Raw genomic sequence first — 22,550 nt, 5'->3', positions numbered from 1 at the left:
TACAATTGGCATATTTTGTCATATGCGTCATGGATTCTCAAAGGAATCTCTTGACACATTGGATATCTATCGGTGACAAATCCAATGCTCTCACCTTGAGTGTCAATTATAAATTGGACATTCTTTCTCTCATTTTCGGTCCTTGAATCCTTAATGCTTAAGTCTTGAAAATCCAATTTCTTGAGTCTTTGAGTCTCCACTTCTTTACATTTACACTTCTTTTGCTCTCACACTAAAATCACACTTCTAGTATTCTCATGGCATGATCCACATCATAGGCTTTGGCTTCAATCTTATGTGCACTATAGGCAAATTGGAGCTACAATCATTTGGAGAAGAAAGAAGGACATGGGAGCTACAAATGAAAAAGGGGGTTTCTATTGCTTTCTTTATTAGTTTGGATTTCATGGTAGACTAGTGGGTGCTAATATATGATTATTCAATTTTGTGATTTGCTCATAGTATGTTATGCATTTAGCCCATTTTCTGGTCCTATAGGTATAAAATAGTGCTTTCAAATGTTTCAATAGCGCATTTACTTATTTTAACACATTCAACTAATTTGGTAGCTCATATGGCCTAGGAAATAGCACAAAAGATTATTCAGAGTGCAAAAATTAGATGTAGGTCCTCCATTGAGCGTAAGATAATGCAAAAGACTAGATTCTTGATCTGTCAGCTAGGGATGGTCATAATGAGTAAACAATAGTAGTCAATTATTTGTGAAGTGATGTTGTAGGATCGATTGGATGATAGATAGGTGATTCCCTAGCTTAGGATACAAAGGAGGGAAGACAAGCAAGTTTGACTCAGGATAGAGAATGATGAGCAATAGATTCAAGATAGAACTAGTAGCTATGTAGCTAGATATGAATATGAGATTGATGTTTGATGTTCACTTTGTGACGAAAACTAACATATTTTATTTGTCTGATGAAGAATAGGTGTGTGGATGAAAGCTCAAGGTACAAGGACTCTATCCATGGCCATTAGAGGTAGTGAGCCAATTTTCAAGCATAGATTGACAGGTGATACATAGATGTAGTTTTACATATTTGTTACAGATGCCCGAGTTTCGAGTGAATAGGAGATTACTGATAGTTGTGGCTAAGCAGTGACACTCAAACCACAACAGATTTCATTTTTTGACAGGCGAGATGACAGTGACTCTCGTGGACATATGCATGATTTTTTGGATCCTAACTATAGGGGATTTGGTTTATTATGATCAAACTACCAATGGTGTGGCATTTCAAGACTTTTTCAAGGATGAAAACATTGGTGATGATAGTGTGTCCTAGTTTTAGATGTTACAGTATGATGCATTTTTGATAGTATTGCTAGGGTTGATAGGGGGATTTCTATTGCTAGACCACTAAGGGAAAGGATGTCTAGTTGGATGGGGCTGACTGATATAGGATATGATCGATGAGCCATGGAGATTTACATGGGGTAGTTGTATTTTGGCTCATTTATATCATGATTTATATTAGGTTGTGTATTCTGGGGCCTTGTCATTGTCAACAAAGGTGATTTTGTTATAACTATGGACATGGGAGCATCTACCCATTACTCATCTAGTGCATGTACGAAAATGAATGTAGGGTATACCATATATGTATACTTATTTTGGTCTGATCATGTAGCCCCATTTGGGTAAGACAGAGTATTGGTGGCATGTTTTGGATGATATTAATGAGGTTGTTTGGAGACCTTATAGGCTCATAAAGCCATGGGTGGAGGATGATGATGAGATGGTGTACTTTTTTGGTCCAAGGTATCTTCTTGGTTGAGTTCCTATTGTGATAAAGTGATTTCATTTTAGGCAAGTGGTGAAGCAGTTCGGTCGGTGACAAGGCATGCCATAGGAGACAACACATTATGCCCAAGTATAGTTAGAGAGGGTAGTGTGGGGGCTAACTTTAAAGTATGAGGCATGTCTAGACACATTGTAGCCATGGGCCTTGCGAGATGGGGTGGCATATGTAGGGATGGAGGGGGATTATGCATGGTGGTTTTGGGATCATCCCTTCCCTAGATACACAAACCCAACCAAGCTAATTTTGGGGATTGATGAGTTGCTGAGTGGGGGAGAGGATGATGATGATGAGGGTGGTCCAAGGAGAGGTAGTGGTAGACAATAAGCCAGGGTCAGAGTGGGAAGAGCATAGAGGAGGTGTGGATGAGTGGTCATGGTATTACCATAGAGGGGAGTGGCATGAGGCCCAGTGCAAGGATCGGTGGGTGTAGGGGGGGTCAAAGGTGTCCATGGCTGGGGTAGTGCATGGGTGAGAGGAGGGATGGTTGGTTAGTGGGGAAAAGGGATGGAGAAAGCTAGAGAAAAGTAGGTGAGGGCTAGGTTTCTAGAGGATGTGTAGTTTGTCCAGCATCAGAGGCTATGAGTATAGGGTCCTATCAGAGATCTATCAGGTGGACAACCAAAACCATCATTATAGTAGAAAGTATTACCAGAGGAAAAATTTCCACCAAGGAGGCTAGGGGGATCAACCAATTTGGAGGCATGGATGAGTGCCATAGAGGCTTGGATGGGTGAGGTGTTGAGTACCTTACAGATAGTCATAACTGTGATGATGTAGGGCTACCACCACCACCACTGCCACCAAGGATAGATGGGGCATCATCAAGTTAGACTGTTGTGACTGGATAGGTAGTACCATTGATAGATGTGACTAGGCAAGCATCTTGAAAGGATATGGGTGCCCCCAGTGAGCAGGGACCATTAGATCAGGCACTATCACATGGATGAGTTTTTAGTATGTGGCCTCACTCCTCATTATGTATGTTTATTCATTTGATGTTCATTGGACATTTATAATGATGTACTTAGTTAATCCTTGATATATGGATGTTCATGTTATATGATCATGTGATGCTTGTGTTGGTGCATTTTATCTTATATTCATGTGATTTTAGCCTTTTGATGGATTTTTTGATTGTCATGTGACTTTAGGAGATATTTGAGCTTATTGATGTTTTAGATGTGTGCACTTGTTATATCATGGACTTATGTGTGCATGTGATTTTTTGATTTGATGGATATGGTAGCAATAGATGTGGATGTGTATATATATGTGATTGTTTGGTGTATGTGCATAATGATTTAGAATAGATGGTATGTCACTAATGATGTAATGAGAATGTGATGTGGTACTATGAATGTAATGATATGAAATGAAATGTGGTGAAAGAAAATTTTATGTAATGAAAGTGTTGTAATGGGATGTAATAAAATGGAATATAATGACACTTAACATGATGTAATAGAATGATTTTTAATGTAATGTAACAGAATGAATTGTGAAAAATGAATCATAATGAGATAAATGGGATGATAATTGAATGAAATGTGGTAAAAATATGATGAAATGCAGAAAAGAAATGATATATGATAAAATACAATGTGAGGTAATGAAATGAAATAGGTAATGAAATGGAATGAAATTTCAAATGAATGAAATGATAAGTGATGACATGATAGGTAATCAAATGAAATGTCATGGGTAATGAAATGAAATGTGTAATGAACAAAATGATATGTGATGACATGATAGGTAATGAAATGAAATGTCATGGGTGATGAAATGAAGTGAAATGTAATAGGTAATGAAATGGAATGAAATGTCAAATGAACGAAATGATATGTGATGACATAATAGGTAATAAAATGAAATTTCATGGGTAATGAAATGAAATGAAATGCAATAGGTAATGAAATGAAATGCAATAGGTAATGAAATGGAATGAAATGTCTAATGAAAAAAATGATATGTGATGACATGATAGGTAATAAAATGAAATGTCATGGCTAATGAAATGAAATTTCTAATGAACAAAATTATATGTGATGACATGATAGGTAATAAAATGAAATGACATGGGAAATGAAATGAAATGAAATGCAATAGGTAGTGAAATGGAATAGGTAACAAAACAAAATAAAATATCTAATGAAAGAAATGATATGTGAATGAATGAATCAGAGCTATTGTAATGAAATGAAAAGAAATTGGTGAGTGAATAAAAAATGTGATGAAATGGCAAGGAAATGGAAATGATATGATGTAATGAAGTAGGATATGAGATAAAAATAGGATGATATTTAATGGAATAGGAAGTGATGTAATGCAATGTAATGTAATGTAATGAGATGGAATGAAATGAAATTTGTTGTGATGTGATGCAATATAATGTAATTATATGAAAATGAAATGAAAGTGTGAATGAAAATAAAAGTGTAAATAAACAAATGTATGGAAAAGTGTCATGGAATCCAAAAATAATGAAATGAGGATTTAAAAAAAGGAATATAAACATGTGAAATGGGATGAAAATGTGATAAAATGGGATGCGACAAAGGAAGTGTGAGTGAAGGTGAAAAATGGAAGGAAATGAAATTGTCTGAGATGCAAAGGCTATGAGGTGGAGTGTCAAATTTTGAGATTCAAAAGCCACAAAATGGATGGGTGAGATGGAAAAATGAAAGAAGATGGATGTGAGAAAAGATGATGTAGCAAGTCAGATTAGATGGAACTTGGTTAAACAAGATTGTTTGAGATTCAAAAGCCATGCAAGGTAGCATATGAGGTGGTGAAATATGATAGTGACAAGAAGTGTCTAAGATTCAAAGGCCAAATAACTCAATGAGTGGAATGAAAAGGTGAATTTAGGAAGTGTAGTGCTGGTGTGGATGTTGTGAAGAGACAAAGTCCATGATAGTTGAGTGCTAAAAGTTTGTCTGGATGTCGATGTTGATGTTATTATCTATTATTTGATAACCAGTCATGAAGTCACCGACTAATGTTTTGGAATTGCATCCTAATTTATGTGCCAACCATTTATTTTCAAGGAACCCAAGATGAAAACGCAAACTAGTGACCCCGTGACCCTTTGCAACATAGCCTCCATGTTTGGTAGACCATAATTATCCTTTAATGAAGATATATTGAGATTCCTGAAGTCAACACATAACCTTATGTCTCCATTTTTCTTCCTAATAGGAACTAAATTGGATACCCAAGAGGAATGTCTAATAGGCTTTATGATTCCTGCATCTCTTAATTTGATTAGTTCCTCTTGCATTTTGGGAGCCAAAGTTGGATTTATTGGCCTTTGTTTTTTCCTAAAAGGTTTAGCATCTAGTTTCAAAGGGATCTCCCACTGAAAAAGATATTCCCTATAGGCCTTTAGGTCATCATATAACCATGCAAAAATATGTCTATATTTCTTTAGCAAGCCTATCAAATCTTTCCTAATTTTAGGAGGAAACTTCTTACCAATATATACCTTTTAAGGTGTTTCCTCAGTTCCCAAATTTACCTCCTCTAGATGTTTCGCATTATATTCACTAGTATTCATTTGTGACATGTCTTGATTGTCAAAAATAGTTTCTAAAACAACTAGACCCTGGGATTTTGTTTCTCTTCAATTGCACAACTTCCTACCCAAAAAAAAATCTTTTCCATTTATATTCTCTACATAGGCTTCACAATAAATCTCTTGTCCTAACAACATATTCTCACAATTCAGAAATCTCATAATATCCTTATCATCTTCAAATACCTAACAATTCTAGACATTATCAGGGACAAAGGGCCTAGTTTGAATCTCAATTTTAGACAAACCAACAAATGTGATATCATCAGGCTTTATTGCTATATTTGCTAGTAAGTCTACCATCTTATTATTAGTCCTATCCTTCCAAATTATCCCAAATGCATCAAAACATTCATTCATATCCCATGCAACATTTTTGCATTGTTTTAGTCTTTTGTTTTTTGACACATAAGCATTTCTTACTTGGGATACAACCAATTCAAAATCTCCTATAACATGTAAACATTGTATCCCATGCTTATGAGCTAGTCTAAGGCCTAATAGTAAAGCCTCATATTCTGCTATATTGTTGGTACAAGGGAAACCTAAAGTAAAGGAGAATTTGTATGTTACCCCTACTGGAGATATCAACAAAATACCTACACTAGATCCATCCTTGCAGCATGCACCATCAACAAACATAGTCCATAAATTACCTTTTTCTATCTTTGTTTTAGCCTCTACTTCCATCTAAGACTTATGCTTGGATTTCTTCAAAGTTGAAACCTTAGCTCAGAATGCATTAATATTTGTATCCACACAATTTGTCATATTGTCCTCTACATCTTCTTCTATCATGTATAGAATTTTAGGCTCCCTATTTACTTTTATCAAATTCCCCTCAATGTTAAAAGTAGCAAATGATAAATCACATTGTAGACTCCCTCCCATGGAAACACTCCACTTTCTAGATAACAACATGCCATATTGAGGTGGAATATCAACAACCAACACACTCATAGTAAGTTCTTTGTTAGGATAGGCTGTTAGTCTATATGGTAAATAATTAATAGTACCTATGACTATCACTTCTCTTTTATCCATAGCATGACATCTTCCTTGAGTAATATCTACCTTAAAGCCTAATTCCTTCATTATTTCAAAAGGCATCACAGTATTGGAAGCACTAGAGTCAATCATGCGATTTTTTAATGTTTTACCATTTACTAAAATATTTAAGAAAAATGGCTCAACATTTCCCAAACATTGATTTATAGAATTATCCAAAAATATCTAAGGAATTTGAGACACAACTACTTTAGCTTCTTTGTCCTTTACCTTTTCTTTACTATTTTCCTTGTGATTGTGATTTTCATTATACTCATGTCTCACATTTATATCATTATACTCATGTCTCACATTTATATCAGCACGTCCCAACCATACTAAAGCTTTATTTCTATGTTTAGGGATCCTTAACAATTTAGACAAAGGAACTTTGACAGTGATTTGTGATAACATTATAGTTATATCTATAGAAGAATAAGATGGGCTATCAATAACAATACTCCTTTTATCATGATGTTTATAAAAAAATGTTTACAACACCGTGGTGATTCTTGTCACTTGTAGTGATTTCTTTTGGTATCTTCTCATCTAACTTCTTTGGAGCATTATTTGGGAACTCACAATTCTTGGAACTATTCTCCTTCTTTGGTTCCCATTTTTTATTGATAATTTTAACCTTCTCAACAAGGATTTCTTTAGGCTTCATAGCTTCTCCTTTTTAAGGATTAACTCCCTTTATGAACATACTATCCACCTTGTCACTACCCTCATTTTTAGCCATGTTTCTAGTCTATACTTGAGCTATCATGTTTGCAGTAATTTGATCAATCTCTTCCCTAGAGGGCTTCCTTAATGTGACCTTCTTTGGCATTTAACATGTTGTACACATTGTCTTCAACATCACCCTCATTAGAGAATACTTGTTGCTGCACTTTATTCTGAAATTGCCTTTGCTCATTTATATCTTTGTCATAATCCTTACAATTAGAATAATCATAGTGTGACTCAAACATGTTACTTCCTACATCATCATTGTTTTATTCATGTTCTTGACATTTTTCTACTATAGTTTGATTTCTAGGGAAGGACAAGGCTACTGCACAAGATTCTGGGGCATGAGGTAATTGACACACAAAGCACCATGTAGGTTCATCAGTGAATTCAGGATCATCCACTAAATTTATAGAGTTTTTGGATAAGGGATCAGGGGTGACCTTGTTATCGGTATTCTTGGGGGGAGGGACATTAGGTTGACCATGTTTCCAAGTGGTATTATGAGGGAAATTTTGCAACCTATTCTGTCTATTGAAATTTGACTGGTAAGGGACCCTATTTTCAATGGGATTCCTATCATTTTTTACTTGAGGGATATTTAGATTCTTCATAGCATTTAGAACTTGACTTATCTCACTAGGCTCTTGCCTTTTTCCACCTCCAACTTTGTTATCCTCCTTCCTATTTCCCTTATTTCCAAACAACCTAGGATCATCTCTTTTACTTTCCAATCTCCCTCAGATTCTCAAGTTTTTTGATTAAGTAAAATAGGTTTTATAGGGATCCTAAAACTTGAAAGTATTACAACATATTAAAAATAAAAGTATATAGTAGATTCTAGCATAAATGAACTAGCTTAAAAAAATCCAAACATAAAATTGGCCCGTGGCTAGGAAAAAAAACTAGAAAACCTAGATCAAAAAAGGGCCAGCTACACTAGGAAAGAACAACAACCTAACTATAAATTCTCTGTATCAAGAACCTATAGGGATTCTACAACTTATATGGTCTTCCTCTTGTTTGCATCCTCCTGGTCCTAGTTTTGAGCATCCACCTGGACCTAGTTCTCAACATCCACTTGGTCCTTGGTCTCTTTTAGATAATCCTTTGCCTGCCCATTGTCCAAGTTGGCCTTCTCTAGAATTTCCCCACCAAATCTAGCACTAGTTATTGATTCACCTAGGCTATTAATATTTTCATTCAGGGTATTCAAGGTGGCGATCACTTGACTTGCCAGGTTGTGATGGAAGAACTCCATCCTTTGGAATCTTTTTTCAACCTTTATGATTTTGTCCTCCTAGTTAGCCTTGTGATCTTGGATGTAGATATGCAGTTGGCTTCCATCCTAACTTCTATCCTCTTTAGTGTTCCCCTGGTTGTTGTCTTTGTTTTGGTCACCTTCCTGGCATTTTCTCCCCTTGAGTTCTTTAATTTCATGGAACAACCACTTGATAGATCAAAAATTTTCTATCATGTTGTTCCTAGCATTGTTTGAAAGGTTAAGCCCTATTTCCCTAAAATTATCTAAAATCACAACCAGACCAAGATCAGTGACATCCTCATAATGGGTTTTTCCATGAATATCTTCCATCACTTGAATATTCAAATGCTCCCTAACAATACCTAGTTTGTCTTTATTTGAATTGAAATTCCTCCAAGACCCCCTCCTATTTTTCATTACCACCTCCCCACTCTCTTCTCCCAAAATGTCTACAATCAGGGAAGAAGTGGGACTAGGGCCAAGAATCCTAGGAATTTGGTCTTTAGTTTCAGAGGCCTATTCAACTTTCCTTCTCTTAGGATTCCCTAACATGTTGGTAGAATCCTCCTCCTCCTTTTTACTATCCCTCCCCTTCTTCTCCTCCTCATTTCCCTCTTTCTTCCCCTCTTCCTCTGAATCAATGTCCTCTTCATCGTCACTATCCTCCTCCACCTCTTGATGCTCAGGCTTAGGGGGAATGAGGGGTAATCCTCTTGGGCTCTTTCTGCAAGGGATGTGGGGAAAGGGTTTCTTTTCTTCTTTGGATTTGGACTCCTCTTCCTCCGATTTTATGCTCTACACTTCCATGGAGTCCAAGCTCCTAGTTTCCTCAGAAGCACACCCAACATCATAAAAGGATTTTCCCCTGGGTTGAGCCTTTAGATACTCATAAACCAAGAGGATTAATCCCTCGTGAAGGGCTAGATTAGTAGTGGTTTTTCTCTCAAAACCTCGGATACCCTTGCTCATGGACGTAAAAAGATAGAAGGGAAAAGATATTTTTATTTTATGCCTAAAGTAATTAAGAAAGACAAAATGATGTGTTCTTATCCTGTCAAATCTGGGGTCTAGGAAAATATACTCAATGATGATCCTAAGAACATATCTCCATAGCTTTTTGATTGACTCCATCTCGTAGTACATCTCCACCTTGATGAGCTTATTCAACTCCTTTTCATCCTTCAAAAAACCTTTGGCAGTGTTTGTGGAGATTTTCTTATCTTTGAAAAAATTGATCCCTTCTAGGGGAATTTTAGCAACCCAGGCTATCAATTCTACATTGACTTGGTGGGAGACCCCATCAATTTTGACTCTCCCATTTTTCCAAGAATCCACCATAACCTTGGTTATCCCTACATCAAAACCATGGAGCTTCTCTAGGAATCAAGAAGTCTCACCCTTTTCTAGTTTGTGCCAAACCTTCAATTTCTCCTTCTAGTTCCCCACCTCTCCTGATGGCTCCCTTCTATTTCTCTCTCCCACCATGGTTTTGTCTAATATTGAAAGCCCCCACCTACTCATATATTTCTTCTAGATCTTGGCCTTCTTTAGATTGCAAAAATCTAAAATATTTTCAAAAATACCAATATTAATGGTAGTATTCAAAATAGCCCATAAAATGTGCTATAGGTACATGCTATTATGATAAAAGAGTTTTACATGATTTTTAATAACTCCCCCTCCTATGTGCAATCTTGCAAATCTTTCTATCATTTATTTTGGATAATTTTGGTAATTCCCTAAATGCAATCTTACAATAGGAAATTATTGATTGCCACCAGAAAGATGTCATTGATGTGCCACGTCCTCTCCACATTATTGGTGAAAGCTACATTGGCAAACCAGTCAGCAGTCAAATTAGCCTCCCTGTACACATGACTAATATAGGTCTTGTTGAACTTACTTAGGTCAAACTTTAATTCCTCTATTATATTCACAATGGTCCATGAGAGCTTATCATGACCATTGAGACAATTTGTGATGTTTAATGAGTCCCCCTCCAACCATAGTTTCTCAATCACAGAAGCTAGGGCCAACTCGACAATGTGACTAACAACACTAGCTTTAGCTAAATGATTCATTTGATGTCTGAGTGGATAGTAAAGGGCTGCAACTCCTCCCCCATGGTAGTTTTGGATGATTCCTCCACTACCCACAAGACCTAGGTTCCCTTTAGCAGCCCCATTGAAATTGGCCTTAAACCAATTTTCGAGGGGAAAAGACCACCTAGCCTCCTATCTTTTCCTATCCCTTTCCATTTTCCTCTATCTACTATTCCCTCATTCCTCAATGTTACCTTTATAGAATTCCTTAATGTTTCCTGTCCTCAAGTTATTCTCTACATTTATAACAATTTTAAAAGCATCTCTTAAAGTCCTAGGTTCTTTATCCCTAAGCTAGTATGCCATATTACCATCAAAAGCATTCAAATAAGTAATCAAAAATACCTTGTCATCTATTCACATGGCCTGCATTAGCTTGTACATCCTTTTCTAGAATCTAATGTTAAATTCAATGATAGATTCATTAGGTAATCTCTTAATATTATTGAATTCATTCAAAATGTAGCTTTGATTTTGCTTGTCAGAATACTGCTCTTTGAAATAGTACTCAATATCCTTCCAATCAATAATAGATAATTCAAAAATTCTCTTGAACCATTCTCTAGCATCTTCTATTAAGGATTGAGAAAACAACTTCATAATAACATCTTCAACATCAACCTCATAATCACTCATCATATCCAGAAAACTCCTTAAACGGTCCTCACAAGAGATAACATTGTTCCCAAAAAATTTAGGCAATCTTTTTCTCATTTCTTATGGAATAGGATTAGGGTAACTAGGGATTCCATCAAAACATATATGCCTATAACCCTCTAACTAGATAGGTCTTCTCTGTAAATCAATCTTAGGATGATGGTTAATATCTTTCCTAGTGTTACCCATAGTATTACTAGTGCTAGCATCACCAATAGATTTGTTAAGATCTACTTTATGTGAAAATGAGGATAAGAAAGGAATAGGTACCTTAGTAGTATTTTGATTTGCGTCATTAGATCCACCATCATCTTTAGCCATAAACACAGACTGCCTCGTAGCATTTTCCAAGAATTTAATCTTGTTGTTTATCTCAACTATAGCTGCTTCATTTTCTGCAATCTCCAATCTCTTAACCAAAGCATCCCTTTCTTTCCTTTTCTTCTCCAACTCAATATTAGAAGGTGACATGGAATCATGGATTTGAACAATCCTTGTTGGTTCCTTAATCTTAACACCCATCTCCTTTTGTTTCCCTTTATCTTTAGCCTCAACAGCATGCCCTACATCTTTTTCTTGTTTGTTTTTAGCTTCTAGAGCATTATAGTTCTTAATCTTTTGTATTACAGGCCCTTCTAGATTCATATTTTGAGTTTCCAAAAACTTTTGTTCTTGTATCTTAAGCTGTTCAACTTGATCTATAATCTCTGGTTGCCATGCATTAGCTGCTATTTCTTTTTTCTTTTTTAGGGTAACAATTCTCCTAAGTAATGTCTACTTTTATTCAAAGGCTTTTGTAATCTTTTCCTCACTTTACTCTTGCAATTTCTTATTTATGGCTTCTTGCTCAGCAAGCTACATTCTTAGGATCTCAATCTCATCAGGATCTAAGATAGTAAACTCAAAACTAGCAGTTTTTTCATCATTGAAACTCTCAGGATCTAAATGTTTTAGTCATACTTCTGCTTGAGAATAGTCAGACAAGAAAGGGTTCATACTTCATTGAAAAATATTGTTGCTATTCCTTTTGTCTAGACTAGGTGTATTGTGTAGCCCTACAGTTTCTTGGCATATCACTTTGGGTGTGCTAAAAAAGTCATCACCAGATAGTCCAAGATGGGATCTAGAACTTTGGCAAGATGATTCCCTTACCATAGCGCAAAAATGAACATTCTCTCCCCTTATTACTTGCTCTTGGGGATGTTCTTCTCTATGCATCTAAGATCTTTTCACAGCCCAATTCTGTCTTCCCCGAGGAGGAAGATTAGTTTGTAATTTGATTCCTAGGTTTTTCTTCACATTTTCCATGTGTTCCTTTTATTTTCCATGATTTTGAGACAATAAATTTCTAAACAATGACATTGGTTAAAACCTTGTGAGTCACCACCCACCCTATCAAAATGGGAAAAAAATTTTAATAGATCATAATTATTTCACTAATGATCATAAACAAAATGTAAATAACCCTCAAAACTGCAAAAAAGCTCATGTGAAAATGCCTACCTCAGACTCTACCCAAGGGAAACACAGATCTTAAATGATACACTATTTTATGAAACATAAAGTGTTATTTCCCTAGCAGAGTCACCATTTTGCTAATGTTTGAAACTATTAAACAACAAAATGCTCAATACCATAATGGTAACACTCACATAATCTAAGGGGTAGCTACTTCCTAGTAACAACTACATAAGTAAACTATTTGGAACCAACTTCAACAAAACCAAGGATGGTTTTCTACTCTTTTGGCTCTACAAAACCAAGGTGGGTATACCTAGGGGTGATTCTAATGCAAATTGTTGTATGAAAACTATCTTAATTTCATTCTAATTCTCATCTTCTATCTTTAGACACATACATAGTTTACCACTTTCTTTATGCTTTCAAGTTTATATGCATCCCTCATAAGTAGATCTAGTCATAATTCTCCTAGGGTTTATAAATATTTCTAGAAATAGTAGCTACCTGACACTCAAAAACTAGATATAAACAAGTGATGCCCAACATTACAACCTTGAACAAAATGGAATGAAAATTATTTTGAAATTATAATTGTTTAAACATGTAGAAGAAAAAATTACTCTCAACTATTTCTGATTTATATGACCAATGCCTTATCCATTGGGAGAAAAGAGTCAACTAGTGGTAGGAGATCTTGTTCAATTAACTTGTAATTGAATTTATCAACTGTAATCACCTAGTTCTATTCTTATGAAATATCCTTTTCATAAACTCATGAATCCTATTGATTTACTGAAGCATTTTCATAATCCCTTGAATTAAAAGCAACAATATAACCAATATACAACTCATCCAAACTACATTAAATCAATTGAACCTTATTCAAATGATCTCAAAATTTAAAAATTCATGAAATGGAGACAAAAAATGGTGACACAGGTCTATTGTAAATATCCTTTTGCATTATCCTTTTTGCTGACTAGTATAATGACCAATAGAAACTCAATGAGAAACCCAAAAATTCATACTAATTTTATCATTTCTATCTATCATCAAAAAGTACATAATTGGAAGTAAACTCAAAAACAACTACACATGATTGGACTGACTGCACTTTCTTGAAAATTGAAAAGCATACAAAATTTGAACCCTCACAATGCCTTGGAAAATCATTTATAAAGACATGAGTTGCAACAAGCAAAGGGAAATTGTGATTGATAGGTATCCTTTTACAACAATAAGTACAAAAACCCTTTTCAAAATATCCCAGACATCTTAATTCAAAAAGAAACAACAAAAAGTAGTTGCAGATGATAGCTAGAGCATCAAATCTTCAAGTTTGTCCTTTTCTTTTATTTCCTCCTATTGGTAAAGCCTTTATTTCTGTGATTTCTTCCCATACAATAACCTCCCTCTTGGTTGGCCATCTGCATGCTTTGATTACTGTTAATTCACCAATAGATTTCAACCATCTAGCATCAGTGATCATTTTCCCTTCTATGGTAAACCTATTCATTTCAGTTTCAATCTTGAATAGGGTATCAACAAGTTCATTAAAACAACATTCATCAATATTACCTTGAAAAATGGATGCCACCTATGGAAAGTCTAGAGTATGGTCAAAAGAATTAGACCATTCATTTAAATCCTTTACTCTATTATCAAAATCAAGGACAAAAAGAATTAAAGAATGAAAATCATTTGTCAATATTTTCATTTTATTTTGAATTGTTGCCAGTTTCCTTGTGAATAATTGCAATAGATCTTTCACCTTGTCCATGCCTTCTTTTATAGTAATAACTTTATCAAGGAGGTTTGGCTTTTTGGTTAACAATGGTATCAACCTATCAAAGAATTGCATGTATGGTCCCCATTTTTGGAAGATTGGGTCAAGCCACCCTATTGATTCTTTGCACATCTATTCTACAGATTGTAAATTGATGAATGCATTATAGGAATCTTGAGATATTCTCTTCAAGATACTTATTCTATGACTTAGTACATTCATCATAACATTCTTTATTGTTGCACTGTCAGATGGGGGAGCTTTTGTTTCCATATTGACCATAGGCACTGACACTATTACCCATATAGGTATCTCTTCTATTTGGGCTTCAACTTCTATAATGTACTTTTCCTTTTCCACTTATCTGGGTGCATGTTCAACCTCTGTTGTAGCCTTGATTTGTTCTTTTAGAGATGTCACCTTTGCTTCTACGCTCTAAATTCTCCCCTCCAACTCCTATATCCTCTATTTTTGTACAAAGCTTATTTTGAGCTCTTCCTCATATAGCTTCCTGAAATCTAGACATTTATTATATATAGCAACTAACCTGTCCTCAATTTGATCTACCTTTTCCTCATTCATGAGTGCAAAGTGTTTGACCAACCTAGAGATCTATTTCCCAATAGTATTATCTAATGTCCAAATAATCATGTTTCCTTATGCAGTTTCCTACATGTCCATCATTTTATGCTTTTTGATGTTTGCAGCAACACTCCATACTGCTAAGGTTTTTGTGTCTATGTTAAATCCTAACCCCCTCTTTAGTCCTTCACTGCTACTAGCCTCATAGCTGATGGATTTGTCTTGTCTCCTCATCTGATCAAGAATAAAAGCTCTCTCAACATCCCATTTGGTATTAGAATCATACCACTCTTGTGTACCAACTTGTTGGCCTCTGTAGGGGTCATTGTCTCACTATTCGGGTCATAAGCCAACAATTTTTCAACTAATTCTTTATTCTTCTTAGGATCCTCTCTTGGAATGAGGCTCAATGTGAGCTTGTTCTATTTTATTTTATAAAGAAAAGTTTTAAATTTTGATGATTTAATGAAATCATCATCTTCCATAAATTTTTGAGATTGGATGAGCCTCGCATTCAATCTTGATGCTACAATTTGAAGGTCACTAGAGGCTTTTCCTACCTCTGTAGCCCTTTGATGCAAATAATTTTTCCTAATGTCATAAAAATATTCATCATTCCCTCGCATCACTTGTAAGGCCCTACTTACCACCTTCTATAGGATGTGCATTGTTTTCTGCCTCTTATTGCCCTTTGGCACCTATGTTGAAGATGATGGTTGCTTCTCCTCCACATCAACCTCCAATTGTACATCTAGCTCAGGGGATTCTCTGTTTATTAATTGCTTCCTCTCCCTCTGCCTCATCTGGCATCTAAGACATGATGTATTCAAAATTTTCTACCATCTTCCTCAAGTTACCAGGGTAGGGAATCTCCATATAGAAACCTTTAAAATTAGGGTTTTTTCTTTTCAAGGCCTCCTCCACCTACCTTATTTCTGTATATTTTCCTAACAATGCATCAACCTCCCATGTTGCTACTATGTTAGCAATCAAATATTCTATAGGGATGGGCTTACTAGGAGGTATAATGTAACCCCTGATGGCTTTAACCTCATCTGTAATGTAGTTCTCAGGGTCATACATCCTATAAGGTCCAATATTTTTACTGGTCTAGGTACTCACTCAACTCCTCATAGGCATTTTTTCCTATTTCAAAATCTCCTACCTTAAAAGTTCTACAAACAAATGGGGGTTTTTGCAAAGATGAAGGGATCATTTCTTTGTTCATCAGGAGGAATTGCCAAAAGAATTCAATAATGGCTAATCTAGGGGGTAAATACTTGGGTAGAATGTGAGGAGGCTATGGGCATGATTATACTCTCATCAATGTGCACTCCTTAAACAAAATATGTCGCCCCAGTTATGATCTAATTTTTTTTTCTCATCCAAGAAAGAGGGTCTAAGCAAAGTTTTCAAAACATTAGGGGCCCTAAAGAAAGTATGGTCCAATTTCCTCATAATCATAGAACTAAACAAATTAAAAACACAAGTGCATTTGAATAATGGAAATTTCTATCCCAAATGTGAGTCCATAGTTGTACAGGTAACTCACCAAATTCATAAAAAGTTTGATCAATGAAGTTCTAGCTGATGTAACCAATGTTGTAATACAAGATCAGGTGCATTAGTAGTGAGTAATGGTGGAACTTGAAATCCTTCATTTATCCCTTCTTTGCATTGATAATTTGATTGTGCATGCTATCCATTATGAATGCCACATAGTCATATTCTTTGTGGTGGAAGGGGTCTTGTATGTCACATGCCATCAGGAATAAGGAACCATAGACACAATCCTCTACACCATCACTTCCCAGAACTTTGTGTAGCCCATATGTAGTATTTTTGAAGTAATTCTTGAACGTGCTCAAGAGAAAATTATCCACTACCTTCTTTGGAATCAGCCCTATCTTTTTTACATTATAAGGGATGTGGGGCAGCATCACATTGTTCATAAAATAGGTCTTATTGCTCCCAAGTTTCCTTTGCAAGTCTTCAATGTCCATTTTCCCTTCTAATCCAAAAGCTTCTATGAAAGAAGTTCTATCTAGTGTGCATAAAAAGCTCTCATTATGCCTTTGGAATGTCCTGGTGACTAGATTGTAAGAACTTATCAATGCCTTTAACAAGTCCACATCAACAAACACCTCTGGGAATATCAACTTTACTATGTTCATGTTCCATGGGTTGCAAACTGGTATATTTTCAGTTCTATTTTGGTAGAAGTATAAAAAAAGATTAAAACCATCAATCCTAGGGCATTTTGCATCCCTAACTAGGAAGTAAGGGTCTTTGAAGATATGGTCATTTGCCAAAATGGCTTTCGATGACCCTGGAAGAATTTTTATCCAATCTTCAGCATGTTTGTTTAGCTTCCTAACCCTTGACTTTTTCTCAATTTTGACAACACCCTTCTTCTTTTTTCCTTCAAGTGTGATCTCTACAACATCATCACCCTTCTCTATGACCTCTACTTCTTTTGTGAGAAACTCCTTGATTTCTTTGTCAGCCATTTTCTCTGCAAATTATACTTTAAACTCTTGCAATAGTAACACATAAATCACAAGGCTATGGATGCTTGGAGAATTTTTTTAGAATAGGAACATGAATTCTTCGAAATGGCAAATTTTGAACATTCAATCAAATATTTATGGTTTAATAATACAATCTACCAACTGTTTAATAAATTTTGCATGCTCAAGTTCTTAATACCACCTTCATAAGTTGACAACAAGGAATATCAACCATGAAATTTGATCCTAATGTACTTTTTAGTGTTTTATTTTACTTGGCTATGGTAAATTTATCTTTTTTTCTAAATTGGCATGACACCTCAGCCACTCCCTTTTCAAATTCTAGTCTTCCATTTATACTCTGAGTCAAAACCTTTCAATCTTCATAACCCTAGAAACACACTTAGTGAGCCTTTACATCTATTCGATGACACTTCAGAATACTCCAAGTGTAGAAGCATTAGGGTTTCTTTAGCACTACATTGAAAATTATTTTATTCTCTTATGCAACCCCTTTCACCATAGAATCTCAAGCCTCCTCAACAAGTACCTATGTTCTTATGCTTCAAACTTTTCTCATATGAGCGTAAAGCCTTTGCTACAATCTTGACTTTACCCTTTATGCTGATATGCACACGTATCATTGGAACCTTTAAAAAACTTCTTTACACTGCTATGCTTACTTAATAATTTGGGACATCTTAACACTTTACATATCCATCCTTTGATCATATGCTTAAGGCTTTACCCATGGCATCATTATATCTCTTATCTTTTCTTTATTTCTCCTTTATGCCTGCATGAGTTAGCTTAACCTTGTAACATCAAAAAACCTTTACAAATGGCATCCCACTCTTATGTTTTTCCTTCCTCATAGTAGCATAAAGCCTTCTTTCATTCCTTTGTCTATTATTTTATGCTTATACATTTAGACTTAGCTCATAACTATGGAGAAAGGAATGAAATAGCTCTCCGTTCATATGGTGACTATGCAATCGTAAAGGCATAATGAGAAATTTATCTTTTCACTTATCAACAACCTAGATTAAATCTCAGAAAAATAGAAAAGAACATCACTGTTGATTTTAGGCACATGAAAAATGAAGAACTTAAGTTGTTTGCCATGCAGGTTGGGTCCATCTAACATGCATGACATGTCACTATTTGATTTGTTCTCATTAGGGCCCATCTAACAACTCAACAAGTCCCACTTAACATGATCACCTTTATAATATGGCTTTATAGTTGTCCGCAAGTCCAAGAAAAAAAGGCACGCAAACAAAATTGAACTTCACTTTCATTCTTACGAGTTCCTTTTACACATAAAATTGTAAGATACTTTATGCCCTCTTATAAACCATCCTTTATGCCATGCCGAGATATTATGCCTTTATGTCATTCAATAGAATGTAGGTGCGTAGATCAAACCACAATACCTTTTTGTCACTTCGTTCAACACTTTAATCGTATGCCCTTAAAGCCATCTAACATAGCTCCTCTTAAACCTTTTACACTCACCTGCTTAATAGAATAATGTATGAGTGGAAACACCTTATCAAACCTCTTTCACTCACCTACTCAACTTATCACCGTAGAGTTGTAAGACCATTTCCCAAGCATTGAAACCCTTTATGACTGTTTGCCCAAGGATCAAGAATATGATTAGGGAACTTCAAGATGGACTATTCCACTACTATGGAAAGCACAAGAATATCCCCATGAAACATGAACTCCTTTATGCCTTTATGCTACTTGGTGAAACATGGCTATGGAAACATGAGCAAGAAGGTACTTTGTTCTTATGGGAAACCCTACACCATAAGAGTGTAAAGGGAAGAATTTAAGCATTTTACAAACCTTTTTGAAAATTTGAAAGAGACCTAGGGTTTTTACACACTTAGGGAATTTTCAATGACTATGTTGATGACAAACCTTGAGAATTTAATAGAATTCAAAAAACACATGAACAAGGGCACGACTAGGGTAACCTAAAAAATTGAAAGATTTATAAGGAACGAAACCCTAATCTACATGATACAATGACTTAAATGATTTTTCACCAAAATTTTAGAATTTATTTGCACTATTAAAAATCAGACCAACACAACCATCACTAGCTTAGTTGTAGTGATATGAATACTATGTAATGTTGATAAGTACTAGAAAAGATGAACAATGTACATGAAAAAAATGACAACTACTAGAAAACAAAAACTATGGCCATAGAAGAATAAAAAATAGGTACGCAAACAGTCATATGTCAAATAAAAGACCTCACCTAAGATAGTGCACAAAATTGGTTGAGGTACACATGACTCTCCAAATGAGAGGAGGCACTTACAAGTGGACACCAATAAAGCACAAAACCAAAAGTTCATTGGAGTTAAATAGTAAAAAGCAAATAACAATATCATGACTTGATCCTAGTACCTCTAGTAAAGAACATAATCAAGGTACTAAAAGAACATTATAACATAGAAAACCATTATTTACAGACTAGGAATGCTTCCAGTTGTGTGTAATAGTATCAATTTTGTTCAGTTCTACCAAGAAGCAACTGTTGTACTAGGCACATGTGTCAATGGTGATTTAGCAATAGACCCTGATGGGCACTGTGCATCAGTGAGAATTTGGGTGGTTGAATGTTAGAGGTAAGGGTCAAGTGTATTGATTACCAGTATGATAGGAATGTAGAGAGTGGATACATGGAAGGCTAGTAAAGAACAAGTCTCAGAGAGTGACAGTTATATGTAAATGGATAACATGAGAATGGATCAAAGTGAGGCAAAGACTAGAATGCGATTATTAGATGTGTTGAGAAGTTGCAAGAATCATGCAAGTGAAAGTATGTTAGGCTCACCAAATCAGTTGCAAAAGGAGGGTGATGATAGCCTAGGAAGGTGGATGAGGCAAGGGCAAAGAGTGAAGCACATTTAGTGAACCTCCAAGGAGCTAGTGGATTAGTCAAAACTCCAAGTGTTAATCTCAGGGCCAAGTGAAACAAGTGAGGTAGGACAAGGGTTAGTGTAACCTAAAGAGGTGGAGATTAGGGTAGAGGAATCACCCTTGTTAGCTTTAATGATGTTTTTAGGGAGTGCAACACAACATGCATTGCAAGTGATATTTGATGATGAGTTGATGACATAGGTGGAGAATAGTCCACCTGGGATGATGAAGAGTATGTGTAGAGTGGAGGAGGAGGTGGAGGAGATAAATCACCTAAAAAGTCCATAGGAGAAGCTTCAGTTGAAGTACTGAGCAAGACACATTGGTTGATTAATCTTAGGACACCAAGACTGGGGACAATAGAAGGGTGAATGAGCAATGTAAATGTGGAGGAACCATGGCTAGAGGTGGGAGGTGGAGATCAATTGTCATGGGAAATGGGGTAATTACAAAGAATGTTAGCCATAGAGAGAGTCCGAATAGAGAATGCAGAATAGGAGGTTTTGTTTTTGCTAGGATTAATGGATAGGGTGTGGGAAGATGGGGTGCAAATAGAGGGAAGACAGATGCAAGTGGTGATGGAGGCAGAACAGGCATAGGCGCAGTCACTAGAAATGGAACTGTGGGTGGAACACACATGAGCAAAGGGAAGTGATGTAGGGATGTAGGCAAAATGGTCACAGGCTCAGTGGTTGTAAGAATCACTAAAGATGGCACAAGTGGGTTTAGAGAGCACTAAGAATGAACTGATGTTATTGTAGTCACAGTCTAATTCATTTAGGGGGGTGATTGCAAAAGTAAACTCCTTGGCATTGAAGCTATAGGAGCGATTAGCATTAAGCAAGGGGAAGGTGAGACAATTGCAACAATATTTGGGTGAGGCAAAAGTGGATGAGGAGCACTAGCAAATGATGACTGATCAGATGCAATAGGAGCAAGATGTGGCCCAATGATTGATCACTAAACTAGGTGTAAGCAAGTTAGTGGAGGATGTGTTTATGGAAATGCACCGAATGGAAAAGGTACACTGAGAAGTTTCTTATTGGATGGGATGTTATTATCAGGCATTCTTGAATGGGGACTCGTGAGAGATACAGTTCATAGATAGGGAATTTACACAACTACTAAACACACAATTACATGGTGGGAGGTTTCCAATTACCATGGATGCGGTGTGGGTACATAGAGGATTGACACCAAGGGCTTTGTCCTCTAGAGCTAGGCTAGAAGAGACACCATTGATTGGACACCCTATCCTACCACCTCCCCTAGGGAGGCCAAAATAAATGATCTGCCAGACACTATTTGAATGTAATGTTGTCATTGTTGTTGTAGGAGAAAAAAAAGTTTGTGCTTGTTGTTGTCACAATCAAAGGGACAACAGATGTTAATTGTAATGCATTGTCATGTGTATTTTTGGTATTTTTAGAATATATTTGGATGTTTTTGCATTTTGTGGAATATGTAATTTTTTTTTGGATTTTTGAAAGGTATTTGAATGTTTTGGTGTTTTGTGACAAATATTAGAACAATTTTAATCTTTGTAAAAGTGGGGACAATACGATTTGTAGAGTAGGGATAACCATTGTTGGGTAGACGAGAATGTCTCCATGGTATTGTGATGAAAGAGGAATACAAAGTTATGTAACATATGGGGAGCTGCAATGGGTAAGTCATAACTTTTCATATTAATTGCCTTTACAGATGATTATAAGGCCAATGTTGGGAAATTATTTTAGGAATGTGCTGAGACAGACATTCTTGAGGCCCATAAAAAGGTGTTTGGGGCCTAGAAGGATACTTGGGTCTCGAGGAGGTGAAATAGGGCCTTGAAAAAGGTGTTTTGTCCCAAAAAGGCATGGTGGGGGCCCAAAAAGGACACTTGGGCCTTGAAAAAGGGCAAAATGGAGCCTTACGAAAAAGTGTGTGGGCTCAAAAAGACATTGAGGGGGGCCTAAAAGCATTTGAAGAGCCTAAAAAGGCATTGGAGGGACCTAAAAAGGCACTTGGGCCCAAAAAAAGGCACTTGAAGGGCCTAGAAAAGGCGTGTTGGGCCTGAAAAGGGTGCT

The sequence above is a fragment of the Cupressus sempervirens genome, chromosome 8 (assembly GCF_028749045.1).
Source record: "Cupressus sempervirens isolate cs-2001-9-10 chromosome 8, ASM2874904v1, whole genome shotgun sequence".
NCBI classification, from domain to species: domain Eukaryota; kingdom Viridiplantae; phylum Streptophyta; class Pinopsida; order Cupressales; family Cupressaceae; genus Cupressus; species Cupressus sempervirens.
This window is presented reverse-complemented; position numbering follows the sequence as displayed.